Genomic DNA, 18,045 nt, shown 5'->3' on the forward strand with positions numbered 1-18,045 from the left:
TTGTCTCATATGTCACTCACTCTCTCTTCCACCTCATTAACTCTAGTAGTTAGGATATTCAGTTTGGATTGCATCTCATTTAATATATTTTTAATTTCGGCCTGATTAGATCTCAATCTTGCAGTAACAAAGTCTCTAGATTCCTTTTTTCTTTATAATTGTGCTTCTGAATTGACTTTCTGACATTGAATTGAAATCCAAATTCTGTAACTCTGTGGCAGAGGGCATTATTCCGGTTCTTTCTTTTATGGTGAATTCTTCCTTCCAGTTATTTTGTCCAGTGCAGAGTGGCTGTATGAGCGGGATGAGTCAAAAATGTGAACCACGACCTAAGTAAAATGCACCCTAGATGATTCTGAAGAGGTCAGAGGCCAGGAGCTAAAAAAGAAAAACAGAACAAAATAAAACAAAAGGACAACTAAAGTGGAAAATAAATTTTAAAACAAAGTAGTAAAAATAAAAGGTCAAAATCCACAAAGAAAAAGAAAAAAGAAAAAGAAAAAATAAAGAAAAGTGGAAAAAGAGAAAGAAAAAAAAACGGGGGCTGGCGAGATGGTGATGGTGAAGTAGTGGTAGTGGAGAGAGAATGTAGTCAATCTGAGAGGTCCTAGAGGGTGATCCTTTTGGTTCAGAGTGTATTTTGTTATGTATGTTAGAAGATGCTCAATCCCAAATTTATATAAACCACCAATACTTATAGAAAGCCCCAACATTGACCACCAAAACATAAACAAGATAAAAGAGGGGAGCAGAATGGGAAGGAAGAGAGAATACAATCTCACAGAATGAATGAGCACAGTGTTCCACTTGGTTCTGGGTGCATACTGGTCATGTTTTAGAAGGTATTAACTTCCACCATTGTAAAACAAAACAAGGCAGAAAAAAAAAAACAAAGAGAAAAACAAAATAAAAACCCATATCTTGTATATCTACCAAAATTAAATTGAGTATGTTGAAGGGAATCTAGAAGTGAAAAATCTATCTAATACATGTAATTGTAGAAATATGAAAGTCAAAAAGAAAAAAACTTAAAGAGCTGTTAAAATATTAAAGTGAGAAAAGAGAATAAATATTGGAAACTTTTAGTCTGATTAAAAACAAGTCATTATTAAAAAGAAATATAAAAGAAATATAAATAAGGACCCTCTGGTTATATATATTATTTTTCCTCAGTCCTGAAGCTTTCCAGTGCTGCTTGGTCCAGAACTTGCTCTTCTTCTGTCCTTCCAGTTGGTCTTCTGGGGGCAGGACCTGCTGACTTGCCCAGCTCAGGGGCCCCACAACAGGAGAGTCCTCACTGTCCTGTGCCCTCCCCACCTCTGCTGTTCCAGGGAGAGCGCAGGATCCTGGGCTGTGTCTGCTTGGCACCCTGGGATCCGGGGCCTGTGGGCTGGACCCGTGCTCCCAGGGCATGGCCCCCGTGGCTATTGGGGCTCAGCCACCTCTGTCTGGAGACCCTGCCTGACCCACTGACTTCTCCCCAATGCCCCAGGGGGCTGTGCGCACTCCAGCCCTTTACCAAGATGGGCCATAGGTGTGCAGTGAGCTCCCCCCATGCTCCTCCTCTCAGAGTGACCCCTGGGGAATCTGGAGACTTCCCTGACCCTCCTGAGGTCCTGCCTGATTTCTGTGCTGAGCACTTTTCCATCAGGGAAAACTCCCATGAGGATTTTTAAGTTCCCACTTTTCCAGGGCTGGGCTTTCCTGCCCTGGAGGCCTTCACTCCTCTGCTTTAGCCTCCCCATTTTTTTTCAGTTTATTTTATTCCCTCCCCCACTTTATCCTATTTCATTTTATTTTATTTTTATTTTTTCGCCTTCCTACCTTGTTGGAAGTGAAAACTTTTCTCTCTGTAGCGTTCCGGCTGTTCTCTCTTTAATCTCAGGTCGAATTTGTAGGTGTTCAGGATGTTTTGAAAGTTATCTAGGTAAGTTTGCAGGACCAGGTGAATTGGGGATCCCTGTTTTTCCACTATCTTCCCCCTCCTCCAACCTTATTCTTTTTAATAGCTCCCTACTTCCAGGTACAGAGCTGTTATGAATGTACTTTTTTAAAAGATTTATTTATTTATTTATTTATTTATTTATTTATTTATTTATTCAGAAAGAGAGAGAGAGGCAGAGAGAAGGCAGAGGGAGAAGCAGGCTCCATGCAGGGAGCTGACATGGGACTCGATCCCGGGTCTCCAGGATCACACCCCGGGCTGCAGGCCGCGTTAAACCACTGCACCACCGGGGCTTCCCTGAATGTACTTTTCTTCAATAACTGATCCCTTCTAGGTAGCAGTAAGGTAACTTCTGTTTCCACCCCCCCCCCATCTCCTCATCCTCCTCCTTTCTTCTTCTGAATTCTGTATAATGCTGCATTGAATATCTTTCTATGTGCTTCTTCACGTATATGTTTGAATACTTTGTTACAAATGGAAATGTTGGGTCAAAAATTAAACACAATTTAAAATTTTATCATAATGACCAAATCACTCTATAAAGATATTATGCCAATTTATACTATAACCATCAATATGTGTGAATATCTAGTTTTTTTAGATTTTATTTATTTATTAATGAGAGACACAGAGAGGCAGAGACATAGACAGAGGGAGCAGCAGGCTCCCTTCAGGAAGCTTCATGTGAAATTCCATCCCAGGACCCTCGGATCATGACCTGAGCCAAAGGCAGATGCTCAATCACTGAGCCACCCAGGTGCCCAAGATGCCCATGCCCAGATTTTAAAAAAATATAATTTCTCTCCTGTATTGGAATTCAAGGCTTAACTATACTCACTTAATTGTTTTTATCAAAGTATAATTAATATAGTGTTAATTTCAGGTATACAATATGATTCAACAATTAGATATATTACTCAGTTCTCAGTTCTCATAATGATAAATGTACTCTTAGTCCCTTTTCCCTATTTCATGTGTTTCCCTACTCCTTTTCTGATAACCACCACTTTTCTCTCTGTACTTAGGAGTCTATTTTTTGCTTGTCTTTTTTTGTGTGTTTTTTTTTTCTTAAATTCCAAATATAAGTGAAATCATATCATACATGTTTTTCTCACAATGGCTTATTTCACTTAGCTTTATACTCTTTAGATCCATTCCTGTTGTTGCAAATGACAACACTTCATTCTTTTTCATGGCCAAGTAATATTCTAATATATATAAATAATATATATTCTGCTATATATATATCCCATTATATATAAATGATATTCATATATATATCACATATTTTCTCTCTCAAGCTATTATTTAAACTCCAGTTAGTTAACACACAATGTAATATTAATTTCACATGTAGAATTTAATGATTCAACATTTATGTACAATACTTGGTGCTCATCAAATACAAGTGCTCTCCTTAATCCCCATCACTTATTTATTTTATTTATTATTATTTATTTTATCACATCTTCCCATCCAACTCCCCTCGTAACCATCAGTTTGTTCTCTATAGTTAATGGTCCGTTTCCTGGTTTCCTTCACTTTTTTCCCCTTATGTTCATTTGTTTTGTTTCTTAAGTTCCATATGGTATTGTCTTTCTCTAAACTGACTTATTTCACTTAGCATAATACTCTTTAGCCCCACCATGTCATTGCAATGGCAAGATTTCATTCTTTTTAATGGCTGAGTAGTATTCCACTATATATATATATATATATATATATATATATATATATATATATATATATATACCATTTCTTCTTTATCCATTCATCAGTTGATGGACATACATTTGGGCTCTTTCCATAATTTGGCTATTATTGATAGTATTGTTGTAAACATTGCAGTGCATATATCCCTTCAAATCAGTATTTTGGTATTATTTGTGTAAATACCTAATAGTACATTGCTGAATCTTAGAGTAGTTCTATTTTTTTACTTTTTGAGTAATCTCCATTACTGTTTATCAGAGTGGCTTTACCAGTTTACATTCCCACTGACAGTGTAAGAGGGCTGCCCTTTCTCCATATCCTCACCAAAACCTGTTGTTTCCTATTTTGTTATTTTAAGCCCTTCTGCCAGGTGTGAGGTGATATCTCATTGCACTTTTAATTTGTATTTCCCTGAAGATGAGTAATGTTGAACATTTTTGCATGTTCCTGTGGTCATCTGGATATCTTCTTTGGAAAAAATGTCTGTTAATGTCTTCTGCTCAATTTTAACTGGATTGTTTGCATTTCAGGTGTTGAGTTTTATAGGTTCTTTATATATTTTGGATACTATCCCTTCATCAGATATGCCACTTGCAAATATCTTCTGTTGTTCCATAGGTTGCCTTTTTATTTTGTTGATTATTTCCATCGCTGTGCAGAAGCCTTTCATTTTGATGAAGTCCCAATAGTTTATGTTTACTTTCGTTTCCTGTGCCTTATATCTAACATTGCTAGAGCCGATGTTAAAAAGGTTACTGTCTATATTATCCTTTAGGATCTTAATGGATTCCTGACCCATATTTAGGTCTTTCATTCATTTTTAATTTATTTTTGTATTTGGTGTAAGGAAGTGGTCCAATTTCATTCTTTTGCATGTGGCTATCCTGTATTCTGAACACCATTTGTTAAAGAGAATGTCTTTTTTTTCATTGGATATTCTTTCCTGCTTTGTTGAAGATTAATTCACCATAAAGTTGTTTGTTAATTTCTGGGTTTTCTATTTTGTTCCATTGATCTATGTGTCTATTTTTGTGCCAGTATCATACTGTTTTGATGGCTACTGTTTGTTACATAACTTGATGGCTACTGTTTGTTACATAACTTGAAGTCCAGAATTGTGATGCCTCCAGGTATGGTTTTCTTTTTCAAGGTTGCTTTGCTTATTTTGTGGTTCCATACAGATTTTAAGATAGGTTAGTCTAGTTCTGCGACAAATGCTGTTGGCATTTTGATAGGGATTGCAATAAATGTGTAGATTGTTTTGGGCACAATAGATATTTTAACTATATTAGTTCTTCCAATGCATGATCATGGGATGTCTTTCCATTTCTTTGTGTCATTTTCAATCTTCTTCATCAGGGTTTTATAGTTTTCAAAGTACAGGTCTTTCACTTCTTTCTTGAGGTTCATTCCTTGGTATCTTATTGTTTTCAGTGCAATTATAAATGAGATCGACTATTTGATTTCTTTCTGCTGCTTCATTATTGGTGAATAGAAATGTAACAGGTTTCTGCTTGTTGATTTTGTATCCTGTGACTTTACTGATATTGTATGTCAGTTCTAACAATTTTTTGGTGGTCCTTCATTTTTTCTACATAGAGTATCATATCATCTGCAAATAGTGAAAGTTTGACTTCCTTCATGCTGGTTTGGATGCCTTTTATTCCTTGTTGTCTGATTGCTGTGGTTAGGACTTCTAATCCTATATTAAGCAACAGTTCTGAGAGTGGATATCCCTGTCTTCTTCCTGATAATAGGGGAAAAGCTCTTAACTTTTCTTATCCCATTGAGCGTGATATTAGCTGTGGCTTTTTCATAGATGGCCTTTATTATGTTGAAGTATGTTCTTCCTAAGCCTACTTTGTTGAACCTTTTATCATGAGTGGATGTTAAATTTTGTGAGATGCTTTTTCTGCATCTATTGAAAGGTTGATGAAAAAAAAAGAAAGAAAAGCTGATATGGTTCTATTTTTTTTATATGGTTCTAATGCTTTCTCCTATTTATGTGATGTGTCACATTGATTGAGTTGTGAATATTGAACCACCCTTACAACCATGAATAAATTGCACTGGATTGTGTTGAATGATTCTTTTAATGCACTGTTGGATTTCACTTGGTAGTAATTTACTGAGAATTTTTGCATCTGTATTTATAAGGGATATTGACCCATAGTTCTCTTTTTTAGTGGAGTCTTTATCTGTTCTTGGTACCAGGCTAATATTAACCTCAGAGAATGAATTTGGAAGTTTTCATAGCATTTCTAATTTTTGGAATAGTTTGATAAGAACAGCTATTAATTCTGCCTTAAATGTTTGGTAGAATTCACTTGTGAAGCCATGTGACCCTGGACTTTTGTTTATTGGGAGATATTTTATTACTGATTTAATATCTTTGCTGGTTATTTGGTCTGTTCAAATTTTCAATTCATTCTTGTTTTGGTTTTGCTAATTTATATTCTAGGAACTTAACCATTTCAGGTTATCCAATTTGTTGGGATATAGTTTTTCATAATATTCTCTCATAATTGTGTTTCTGTAGTGTTGGTTGTTATCTCTATGCTCTCATTTGTGATTGTATTGATTTGTGTCCTTTCTCTTGTCTTTTTTGGTAAGTCTGGCTAGGGGTTTATCAATTTTATTTTTTTTTTCAAAGAACCAGCTCCAATGATTTCATTGATTGGTTTTATTATTATTATAATTAGTTTTTATATCACTTATTTCTGCCTAATCTTTATTCTTTCCCTTCTTCTGCTGGCTATAGGCTTGTTTGTTGTTCTTTTTTGAGCTCCTTTAGGTATAAGGTTAAGTTGTTTATTTGAGATTTTCTTGCTTCTAGAGGAAGGCCTGTATTACTCTTTACTTCCCTCTTAGGAACATTTTTGCATCATCCCGAGGCTGTGGGCCATTGCGTTTTCATTTTCATTTCTTTCTATGTATTTTTTTCTTCTGTTATTTCCTGGTTTGCCTATTCATTTTTCAGTAGCTTTAATTTCCATGTAGTCTGTTCTTTTCAGACTTTTTTTGACTTTTTCTTGTGGTTTTCTTCAAGTTTCATAGCATTGTGATCTGAAAATGTATATGGAATGATCTCAAACTTTTTGTCCTTGTTGAGGCCTGATTTGTGACTAGTATGTTTTTTTGTTTGTTTGTTTGTTTGTTTTGTTTTTTATTGGAGTTCAATTTGCCAACATATAGCATAACACCGAGTGCTCATCCCATCAAGTGCCCCCCTCAGTGCCCATCACCCAGTCACCCTCACCCCCTGCCCACCTCCCTTTCCACCACCCCTTGTTCTTTTCCCAGAGTTAGGAGTCTCTCATGTTCTGTGTGACCAGTATGTTATCTATTTTTGAGAATTTCCCATGTGCATTAAAAATAAAGTGTATTCTGCTGTTTTAGAATGGAATATTCTGAATAAATCTGTGAAGTCCACCTGGTCTAGTGTGTAATTCAAAGTCATTGTTTTCTTGTTGATTTTCTATTTAGATGATCTGTCCATCAATGTGAGGTTTTAAAGTCCCCAACTATTATTGTATTATTATCAATGGGTCCCTTTATGTTTGTTGTTAACTTTTTTATATATATTTGGGTGCTCTCATGTTGGGTGCATAAATACACACAATTGTTATATCTTCTTGTTAGACTTTCCCATTTTATTATGATTTAGTGTTCTTTCTTGTATTTTGGTATAGACTTTGTTTTGAAGTCCAGTTTTCTACTAAAATCTTGCTACTCTGCTTTCTTCTGATAGCCATTCATATGATAAATGTTTCTGCATCCTTTCACATTCAATCTGCCAGTGTCTTTACGTATAAAATGAGTCTCTTGCCAGAAGCATACAGATGGGTCTTCTCAAAAAAATTAATTCTGGGGCAGCCTGGGTGGCTCAGCTGTTTGGCGCCGCCTTTAGTCCAGGGTGTGATCCTGGAGGCCCAGGATCAAGTCCTGCGTTGGGCTCCCTGCAAGGAGCCTGCTTCTCCCTCTGCCTGTGTCTCTCTGCCTTTCTCTCTCTCTCTCTCTCTCTCTCTCATGAATAAATAAATAAAATCTTTAAAAAAATTAATTCTGATAGCCTATGTCTTTTGATTGGAGCATTTAGTACATTTAAATTCAAAGTAATTATTGATAGATATGTATTCAGTTCCATAGCATTACTTGCTCTGTCATTGTTTCTGAATATTTTCTCTGATCCATACTTGTCTTTGTCACATTTGGCTTTCTAATCGAAGAATCTCCTTTAATATTTCTTGTAGGGCTGTTTTAGGAGTCATGAATTCCTTTAGTTTTTATCTGTCTGGGAAACTCTTCATCCCTCCTTCCTTTCTTAATGACAGCAACTTAATTTCTTTCTTAATAGCAACTTTTTGGTGGAATATTTTGGGTTTTCTACATAGAATCATGTCATCTGTGAAGAGTGAAAATTTGACTTCCTCTTTGCTGATTTGGATGCTTTTTATTTATTTTTGTTGTCTGATTACTGGGGCTAACGCTTCCAGTATTATGTTGAACAACAGTGATGAAAGTGGACATTCCTGTTGTATTCCTGACCTTAGGGGAAAAGTTCTTAGTTTTTCCCTGTTGAGGATGATATTTGCTGTGGGACTTTCATATATGGTTTTTATGATGTTGAGTTACATTCCCTTTATCCTTACATTTTGGAGGGTTTTTATCAAGAAAAGATGCTGTATTTTGTCAGATGTGTTCTCTGCATCTATTAAGAGCATCATATGGTTCTGATCCTTTCTCTTATTATTGTGGTGTATCATGTTGATTGATTTGTGGATGTTGAACCACCCATGCAGCCCAGGGATAAATCCCTCTTGGTCATGATGAATAATCCTTTTAAAGTACTGTTAGATCCTATTGGCTAATATCTTGGTGAGATCTTTGTATCCATGTTCATCAGGGATTTTAGTTTGTAATTCTCCTTTTTTATAGGTCTTTGTCTAGGTTTGGGAACAAGTTAACACTGGCCTCATAAATGACTTTGGAAGTTTTCCTTTCATTTCTATTTTTTGAAACAGTTCCAGAATAATTGAAAGAATAAATAATTCTTTAAATGTTTATTAGAATTTCACTGTGAGGCCATCTGGCCCTGAACTATTGTTTGTTGGGAGATTTTTTTTTAATTTTTATTTATTTATGATAGTCACACACAGAGAGAGAGGCAGAGACACAGGAGGAGGGAGAAGCAGGCTCCATGGAGGGAGCCCGACGTGGGACTCGATCCCGGGTCTCCAGGATGGCGCCCTGGGCCAAAGGCAGACGCTAAACCGCCGCGCCACCCAGGGATCCCTGTTGGGAGATTTTTGATTACTGATCCAATTTCTTTGCTGTTATGGATCTGTTCAGGTTTTTTATTTCTTCCTGTTTCAGTTTTGGTAGTATAAATGTTTCTAGGAATGCATCCATTTGTTCCAGATTGCCTAATTTGTTGGCATATAGTTGCTCATAGTATTCTCTTAGAATTGTTTGTATTTCTTTTGTGTTGGTTGTTATCTCTCCTCTTTTACTTATGATCTTATTTATTTAGATTCTCTCCTTTTTCCTTTTGATAAGTTTGGCTACGGATTTATTGATCTTATTAATTCTTTCAAATAATTAGCACTTAGTTTATTTGATTTGTTCTACTTTAAGAATATATATATATATACAAAAATAAAATTGAATACAGAAAGAAAGCCAAAAAGGATATATCTATAAAATGTAAATGTAAAAATGAAAGTGAAAAAGACTTAAAAACAAAGAGTTGATAAAAAAGAAACTATTTGAAAAGAAAAAAAAAAGAAAAAGAAACAGGAAATTTAAACTGAAAGACTAAAGACGCATGTAAAAAAGACTTTAATTCTATATACTATTTTCCCCTAGTGCAGGAACTTCTTTCTTTCTTTCTTTCTTTCTTTCTTTCTTTCTTTCTTTCTTTCTTTCTTTTTCTTTTAATATATATATTTTTAATAAATATATATTTACATTAAATAAATATGTTTATATTATAAATAATATATATTTTAATAAATACATGCATTATTGAAGTTGTATTTGCCAACATATAGTATAACACCCAGTGCTTATCCCATCAAGTGCCCTCCTCAGTGCCGGTCACCCAGTCATCCCATCCCCCCACCCACTTCCCCTTCCACAACCCTTTGTTTGTTTCCCAGAGTTCTGAGTCTCTCATGGTTTGTCTCTAATTTTTCCCACTCATTTTCCCTCCTTTCCCTTATAATCCCTTTCACTCTTTCTTATATTCCCCATTTGAGTGAAACCATATGATGATTGTCCTTCTCTGATTGACTTACTTCACTCAGCATAATATCCTCTAGTTCCATCCACATCAAAGGGTATTCATCCTTTCTGATGGCTACGTAATATCCCATTGTATATAGAGATCACATCTTCTCTATCCATTCATCTGTTGAAGGACATCTAGGCTCCTCCCACAGTTTGGCTATTGTGGACATTGCTGCTATAAACATTGGAGTGCAGATGTCCCAGCATTTCTGAATGATCTATAAACTTGGTATTCCACTGAGGATCCTGCTTGTCTTTTCAGAGAGGAGCCTGTTGCACTGATTTTCTGGGGTGTTTGCCTGGGCTGTGTTGTACTTTCCTTGCCAGAGGGCCAGGCTCAATGTAAGCTGCTTCTGGTTCCTCTTTGTGGCTTTTGTTCCCGGAAGGCTTTCTGGGCTTTTTCAGGAGGTGAAAATTAAAATGGCCGCTTTAGATCTCTTGCCCTGGAGCTGAAAGATCACAGCTGGTAGTTCAGTAAACTCTCAGGGATAAGTAGTTTTCACTTGTGTGTGTGCCAAACTCTGGAGATTTCTGTGGTGTGGACCTGCAACCTATCCCACTGGGGGAAAGTGGAGGGCCACTAAATTTCTGCACTTTGCAGGGCCCCTGCATGGAGAGTGGTTGGATATTCCAACATGCACCTGTGCTGTCCCTCCTGGGATAAGATGGATGGTCACTATGTTTCTGCCCTTTACAGAGCCCCTACATGGAGAGCAGTTGCCCAATCACGTGGGGGGTTTTCTATTTATTGCTAACCAACCCCAGAAACTTGCTCTGATCTCACTGACTGATACTAGTTTCCAAGTCCAATGCTTGGTAACTCTGCTGGATCAGGCATTCCCATTTTTTTTTTCTGTGACTGCAGGGATCCTGAAACCACATTTACCACCTAAAATTCTGGCTCACTTTGCCACCTGAGCATCTTTCAGGCAGGGATCTCTCTTACTGGAAAAAAAAAAAAAAAAAAAAAACATGTAAAACTTGATTTTCTGCTCTGTGGCTACTTCTCTTTCTGGTAGCTTGTTTCTGGAAAGCTCCCACCCTCCACTCTATATATTCCTATATATCCCCTTGAATTCACTTCTCTGAAACTCCTACCTTGAAAAAAGTAGTCTCTTCAATTCGTAGAATTCCATCAATTCTTTTCTTACATATCAGATTGAATTCATAGGTGTTCAGAATGATTTGATGGTTATCTAGCTAAGTTCAAGGGATCAGAAGAAATAAGGTCTCCCACTCTTCTGCCATCTTGATTCACCATCAAAGACTTTATTTACTTACTTGAAAGAGAGAGAGCACCAGCGGGATTGGGGGAGTGGCATAGGTAGAGGAAGAAGCAGACTCCCTGCTCAGCAGGGTGCTCAATGCAGGGTACAGTCCCAGGACCTCGAGATCATCATTACCTGGGCTAAAAGCAGATGCTTAATTGATTGAGCCACCCAGGCGCCCCTACAAGCATTTTTTAAAATTCTTGTTCAGACATCTTATACCCATATTGGTTAAATCGCTGGCAGTGAGTACAATCTGTTCTTTCTTTGGGGGTAAATTTCTCTGTCTTGTCATTTTGTCCAGAAAAGAATACAAGAAAGAAAAAGAAACAACAGTAATAACAGCTACAATAGAAAAAAATAGAAAAAATCAAAAACAAAATAAAATAAGAAAAATTCAGGATGCCTGGGTGGCTCAGCAGTTGAGCACTCCCCTTCTGCCCAGGGTGTGATCTTGGAGTCCTGGGTTCGAGTCCCACATCAGGCTCCCTGCATGGAGCCTGCTTCTCCCTCTGCCTATGTTTCTGCCTCTCTCTGTGTGTGTCTCTCACGAATAAATAAATAAAATCTTTTTTTTAAAGAAAAATTCAAAGAAGAAACAAAACAGAATGAAACAAATAAGTAGATCTTGAGTGCGTTTTGTTCTGTTTATTAAAAGAAACAAGATCCCCAGAAAGGAAAGAAAAACATATATACAAAAATAAAATAAAATAGAGGCAAGATGGTGGAGGAGTAGGGTCCCCACCTCACTTGGCCCCACCAACTTACCTGGATAACTTTCAAATCATCCTGAACACCTACAAATTCGATCTGAGATTTAAGAGAGAATGGTCGGAAGCTACAGAGAGAAGGGTTTTTGCAGACAAAAGTAAAATAAAAAAGAATCAAGTGAGGGAGGGGCCCCGCGAGGAGCCAGGCTAACGGGGTAGGGGCGGGCAGGAAAGCCCAGCCCAGGAGAAGCAGGAAATTTAAAAAATCAGCACCAGATTCCTCCTGGAGGGAAAAGCACTTAGGGAAATCGCGCAGGACCGTGGGAGGGGCGGGGGAGCCTCCAGATTCCCGAGGTCAGTAAGAGAGGAAGTGCACCCAGGGGAAAGCTCAGCACACACTGCGGGCTGATCTCTGGGAGGCCTGGGCGTGCCAGTGGGGCGTCGGGGAGAGGCCGGGTGGTCAGGTGGGCAGCTCCGGCCGGAGGCGTCTGCACCCCGCGGCCTCGGGAGCCACGGCGGGACTGCGATTCCAGCCCACGGGCCCCCGCCCCCCGCACAGCTGAGAGTGGGGAGGACCCAGGGCAGCGAGCCTCCCCTGTCGCTTGGCGCCCTGGAGTGTGCGGGTCAGCACCCCTCCACCCGGGAGCACCTGGGCCAGGGCGGACTGGGAGCGGCGGGCGGTTCCCCAGGGGAGCTGGCCGCCGACAGTGTTGGTATTCCTCCTGGCGTCCCCTTGTGCCTGGCGGTGGGGCAGGGACCGGGTCCTCACGGGTACGCAGCTCCCACTGAGCCCAGCACCTGGCAGGGGGTGGGGCATCTCCCCCAGGTACACACACCTGAGAATCAGCAGAGCAGGCCCCGCCCCCAGAGACCAGCTGGAAGGACAGAGGAAGAGCAAGTTCTGGATCAAGCAGCGCTGGAAAACTCCAGGTAAAGTTGAGGGATTTACAGTATATAGAACTAGAGGTTTCTTCCTTTTTGACTTTCGTATTTCTACAATTACAGGTCCTAGATATATTTTCCACTTCTGGAGTCCCTTCAACATAATCAACTTAATTTTGGGAGATATACAAGATATGTTCTTTTTGTTTTGTGTTTTTTTGTTTTCTCTGCCTCATTTTCTTCTACAATGGCAGGAGTTACCACGTTCTAAACATAACCAGCATGCACCCAAACCAAGTGGAATACCATTCTGGTTCATTCTGTGACATTATATTCTCTCTCCCTTCCCAACTGCCCCCCTCTTTTATCTCATTTATGTTTTGGTGGTCAATGCTGGGGCTCTCTACAGGTATTTCTGCTTTATATAAATTTGGGACTGAGCATCTTCTAACATACAGAACTTAATACACTCAGAACCAAGAGGATCACCCCCTAGGATCCCTCAGATAGACGACATTCTCCCTCCACTACAATTTCATCACCACCACCATCTCCTAGTAACCCCCTTTTTTTTCCTCCTTTTTTATTTTTTTCTTTTTTTCTCTTTGCTTTTTTCTCTTCTTTTTTCTCTTTTATTTTTTTTCTTCTTTGAGATTCTTGATCTTTTATTTTTTACCACTTTGTTTTAAAATTTGTTTTTTCACTTTAGTGGTCCTTTTGTTTTATTTCATTCTGATCTTTGTTTTCAATTTCCAGTCTCTGACCTCATCAGAATCATCTAGGTTGAAGTTTACTTAGGTCTTGGTTGATATTCTTGACTCAGCACACTCATACAGCCACTCTGCACTGAGCAAAATGACTAGAAGTACTCACCACAAAAGACAGAATCAGGAAGAGTACTCTCTGCCAGAGTTACAAATTTGGATTACAATTTGATATCAGAAATCCAATTCAGAAACACAGTTATAAAGCTACTGGTGGCTATGGAGAAAGCATAAAGGATTCAAGAGACTTCATGACTGCAGAATTTAGATCTAATCAGGCCAAAATTAAAAAATCAAGTAAATGAGAGGCAATCCACACTGGAGGTCCTGATGACAAGGGTTAATGAGGTGGAAGAAAGAGTGAGCGATATAAAAGACAACTTTATGGCAAGGAAGAAAAGGAAAGCTGAGGAAAAAATAGAAAAACAATTAAAAGACCATAAGGAAAAGTTAAGGAAAATGAATGACAGTACCAGAAGGAAGACTCTACGTATAATTAGGGTTCCAGAAAACACCAAGAGGGACAGAAGGCCAGAAAGCATCTTTGAACCAATCATAGCTGAGAACTTCCCTAGTTAGGGGAGGGAAACAAGCATTCAGATCCAGAAGATAGAGGAGTCATCCCCAAATCAATAAAAACAGTTCAACACCTAAACATTTATACTGAAACTTGCAAATTCCAAAGAAAGATAAAATGCTTAAAGCAGAAAGAGACAATAGATCCCTAATTTATATGGGGAGAAATATTAGGTTAACAGCAGACCTCTCCACAGAGACCTGGCAGGCTAGAAAGGGCTGGCAGGATATAGTCAGGGTCCTAAATGAGAAGAACATGCAGCCAAGAATACTCTATCCAGCAAGGCTCTCATTCAGAATAGGAGAGATAAAGAGCTTCCAAGATAGGCAGAAACTGAAAGTTGACCTCCAAACTGGCTCTGCAAGAAATATTAAAGGGGACCCTGTAAAAGAAAGAGGAAGTCCAAGGAAACAATCTACAAAAACAGGAACTGAATAGATATTACAATGACACTAAATTCATATCTTTCAATAGTTACTCTGAACGTGAATGGGCTAAATGAACCCATCAAAAGACAGAGTATTGGACTGGGTAAAAAAGCAAGACCCATCTTTTTGCTGTCTACAAGACATTAATTTTAGACCTAGAGACACCTACAGCCTGAAAATGAATGAGTGGAGAACCATTTACCATTCAAATCGTCCTCAAAGGAACGCTGGAGTAGCAAACCTCATATCAGATAAATTGTTTATCCTAAAGACTGTAGTAAGAGATGAAGAGGGACATTATGTCATACTTAAAGGGTCTATCCAACAAGGAGACATAACAATCATGAATATTTATGCCTGTAATGTGGGAGCTGCCAATAATATCAGTTAATAGCCAATGTAAAGAGATACTTAGATAATAATACACTAATAGTAAAAGACTTCAGCACGGCACTTTCTGCAAATGACAAGTATTCTAAATGCAACATCGCCAAAGAAACAAGAGCTTTAAATGATACACTGAACCAGATGGATTTTGCAGATATATACAGACCTTTGCATCCAAATGTAACCTAATACACATTCATTTCAAGTGCACATGGTACTTTCTCCAGGATAGACCACATACTGGGTCACAACCAGGTCTCAACCGATACCAAAAGACTGGGACTGTCCCCTACATATTTTCAGACCACAATGCTTTGAAACTAGAACTCACTCACAAGAAGACATTTGGAAGAGACTCAAACACGTGGAGGTTAAACAAAATCCTGCTAAAAGACAAATCGGTCAACCAGGAAATTAGAGAAGAAATAAAAAGATTAATGGAAACTAATGAAAATGAAGATGCAACCATTCAAAATCTTTGGGATACAGCAAAAGCAGTCCTAAGAGGGAAATAGATTATAATACAAGCATCCCTCAAAAAAATTGGAAAAAAACTCAAATACAGAAGCTAACATCACACCTAAAGGAACTAGAGAGAGAGCAGCAAATAAAGCATTCACCAAGAGGAAGAAGAGAGATAATAAAGATTTCAGCAGAACTCAGTAAAATAGACACCACAACTGTAGAACAGATCAACAAAACCAGGAGTTGGTCATTTCTTTGAAAGAATTAATAAGATGGATAAACCACTAGCCAGCCTTATTAAAAAGAAAAGAGAAAGACTCAAATTAATAAAATCATGAATGAAAGAGGAGAGAACATAACCTATACCAAGGAAATAAAAATGATTTTAAAAACATATTATGAGCAGCTAGAAGAAGTGGATGCATTTCTGGAAAACCACAAACTACCAAAACTGGAACAGGAATAAATAGAAAACCTGAACAGGGCAATAACCATGGAGGAAATTGAAGCAGTCATCAAAAACCTCCCAAGACACAAAAGTCCGGGGCCAATTGGCTTCCCAGGTGAATTCTATCAAACATTTAAAGAAGAAACAATACCTATTCTACTAAAGCTGTTCCGAAAGCTAGAAGGGGATGGAATACTTCCAAATTGTTTTATGAGGCCATCATCACTTTAATTCCAAAACCAGACAAAGACCCCACCAAAATGGAAAATTGTAGATATTGATCCCTGATGAACATAGATGCAAAAATTCTCAACAAGATACTAGCCAATAGGATCCAACAGTACATTTAAGAAGTTTATTCACCATGACCAAGTGGGATTTATACCTGGGATCAAGTGTGGTTCAACACTCATAAAACAATCAATGTGATAGATCATATCAACAGGAGAAAAAACAAGAACCATATGATCCTCTCAATAAATGCAAAGAAAGCATTTGACAAATACAGCATCCATTTCTTTTAAAAAAAAAAAAAGATTTTATTTATTTATTCATGAGAGACACTGAGAGAGAGAGAAGCAGAGACACACACAGGCAGAGGGAGAAACAGGCTCCATGCTGCTGGGAGCCCGACATGGGACTCGATCCCGGACTCTAGGATCACGCTCTGGGCCGAAGGCAGGCGCTAAACCACTGAGCCACCCAGGGATACCCTACAGCATCCATTCCTGTTCAAAATTCTTCAGAGTGTAGGGGTAGAGGAAACATTCCTCAGAATCTTAAAAGCCATCTACAAAAAGCCCACAGCAAATATCATTCTCAATGGGAAAACGCTGGGAGCCTTTCCCCTAAGATCAGGAACAAGACAGGGATGTTCACTCTCACCACTGCTATTCAACATAGTACTAGAAGTCCTCGCCTCAGCAACCAGACAACAAAAAGAAATAAAAGGCATTCAAATTGGAAAAAAGAAGTCAAACTCTCCCTCTTTGCAGATGACATGAAAGTGTATGTAGAAAACCCAGGCCACTCCACCCCAATATTGCTAGAATTCATCCAGCTATTTGCCAGTGTGGCAGGATTCAAAGTCAATGCCCAGAAATCAGTGGCATTTCTATACACTAACAATGAGACTGAAGAAAGAGAAAATAAGGGATCCCTGGGTGGCGCAGCGGTTTAGCGCCTGCCTTTGGCCCAGGGCGCGATCCTGGAGACCCGGGATCGAATCCCACGTCGGGCTCCCGGTGCATGGAGCCTGCTTCTTCCTCTGCCTGTGTCTCTGCCTCTCTCTCTCTCTCTCTGTGTGACTATCATAAATAAATGAAAAAATTAAAAAAAAAAAACCCAAGTGGTTAAAAAAAAAAAACATACAAAACATTTAAAAAAAAAAAAAAAGAAAGAGAAAATAAGGAATCAATCCCATTTACAATTGCACCAAAAAGCACCGATTCCAGGAATAAACCTAGCCAAAGAGGTAAAGGATCTGTACCCTAAAAAACTACAGAACACTTCTGAAAGCAATTGAGGAAGACACAAAGAGATGGAAAAATATTCCATGCTCATGGATTGGAAGAATTAATATTGTGAAAATGTCAATGCTACCCAGGGCAATTTACACGTCTAATGCAATCCCTATCAAAATACCATGGACTTTCTTCAGAGAGTTGGAACATATCATGTTAAGATTTGTATGGAATCAGAAAAGACCCCAAATAGGAGAATATTGAAAAAGAAAACCATATCTGGGGGCATCACAATGCCAGATTTCAGGTTGTACTACAAAGCTGTGGTCATCAAGACAGTGTGGTACTGGCACCAAAAAAAAGAAGACACATAAATCAATGGAACAGAATAGAGAACCCAGAAATACCCCCTCAACTCTTTGGTCAACTAATATTTGACAAAGCAGGAAAGACTATCCACTGGAAAAAGGACAGTCTCTTCAATAAATGTTGCTGGGAAAATTGGACATCCACATGCAGAAGAATGAAACTAGACCATTCTCTTCCACCAGACACAAAGATAAACTCAAAATGGATGAAAGATCTCAATGTGAGACAATATCAAAATCCTAGAGGAGACACAGGCAACACCCTTTTTGAACTTGGCCACAGCAAATTTATATCTATGAAGGCAAGGGGAAAAAAAGCAAAAAATGAACTATTGG

Source organism: Nyctereutes procyonoides, unplaced genomic scaffold (assembly GCF_905146905.1).
Source record: "Nyctereutes procyonoides isolate TBG_1078 unplaced genomic scaffold, NYPRO_anot_genome, whole genome shotgun sequence".
NCBI classification, from domain to species: Eukaryota; Metazoa; Chordata; class Mammalia; order Carnivora; family Canidae; genus Nyctereutes; species Nyctereutes procyonoides.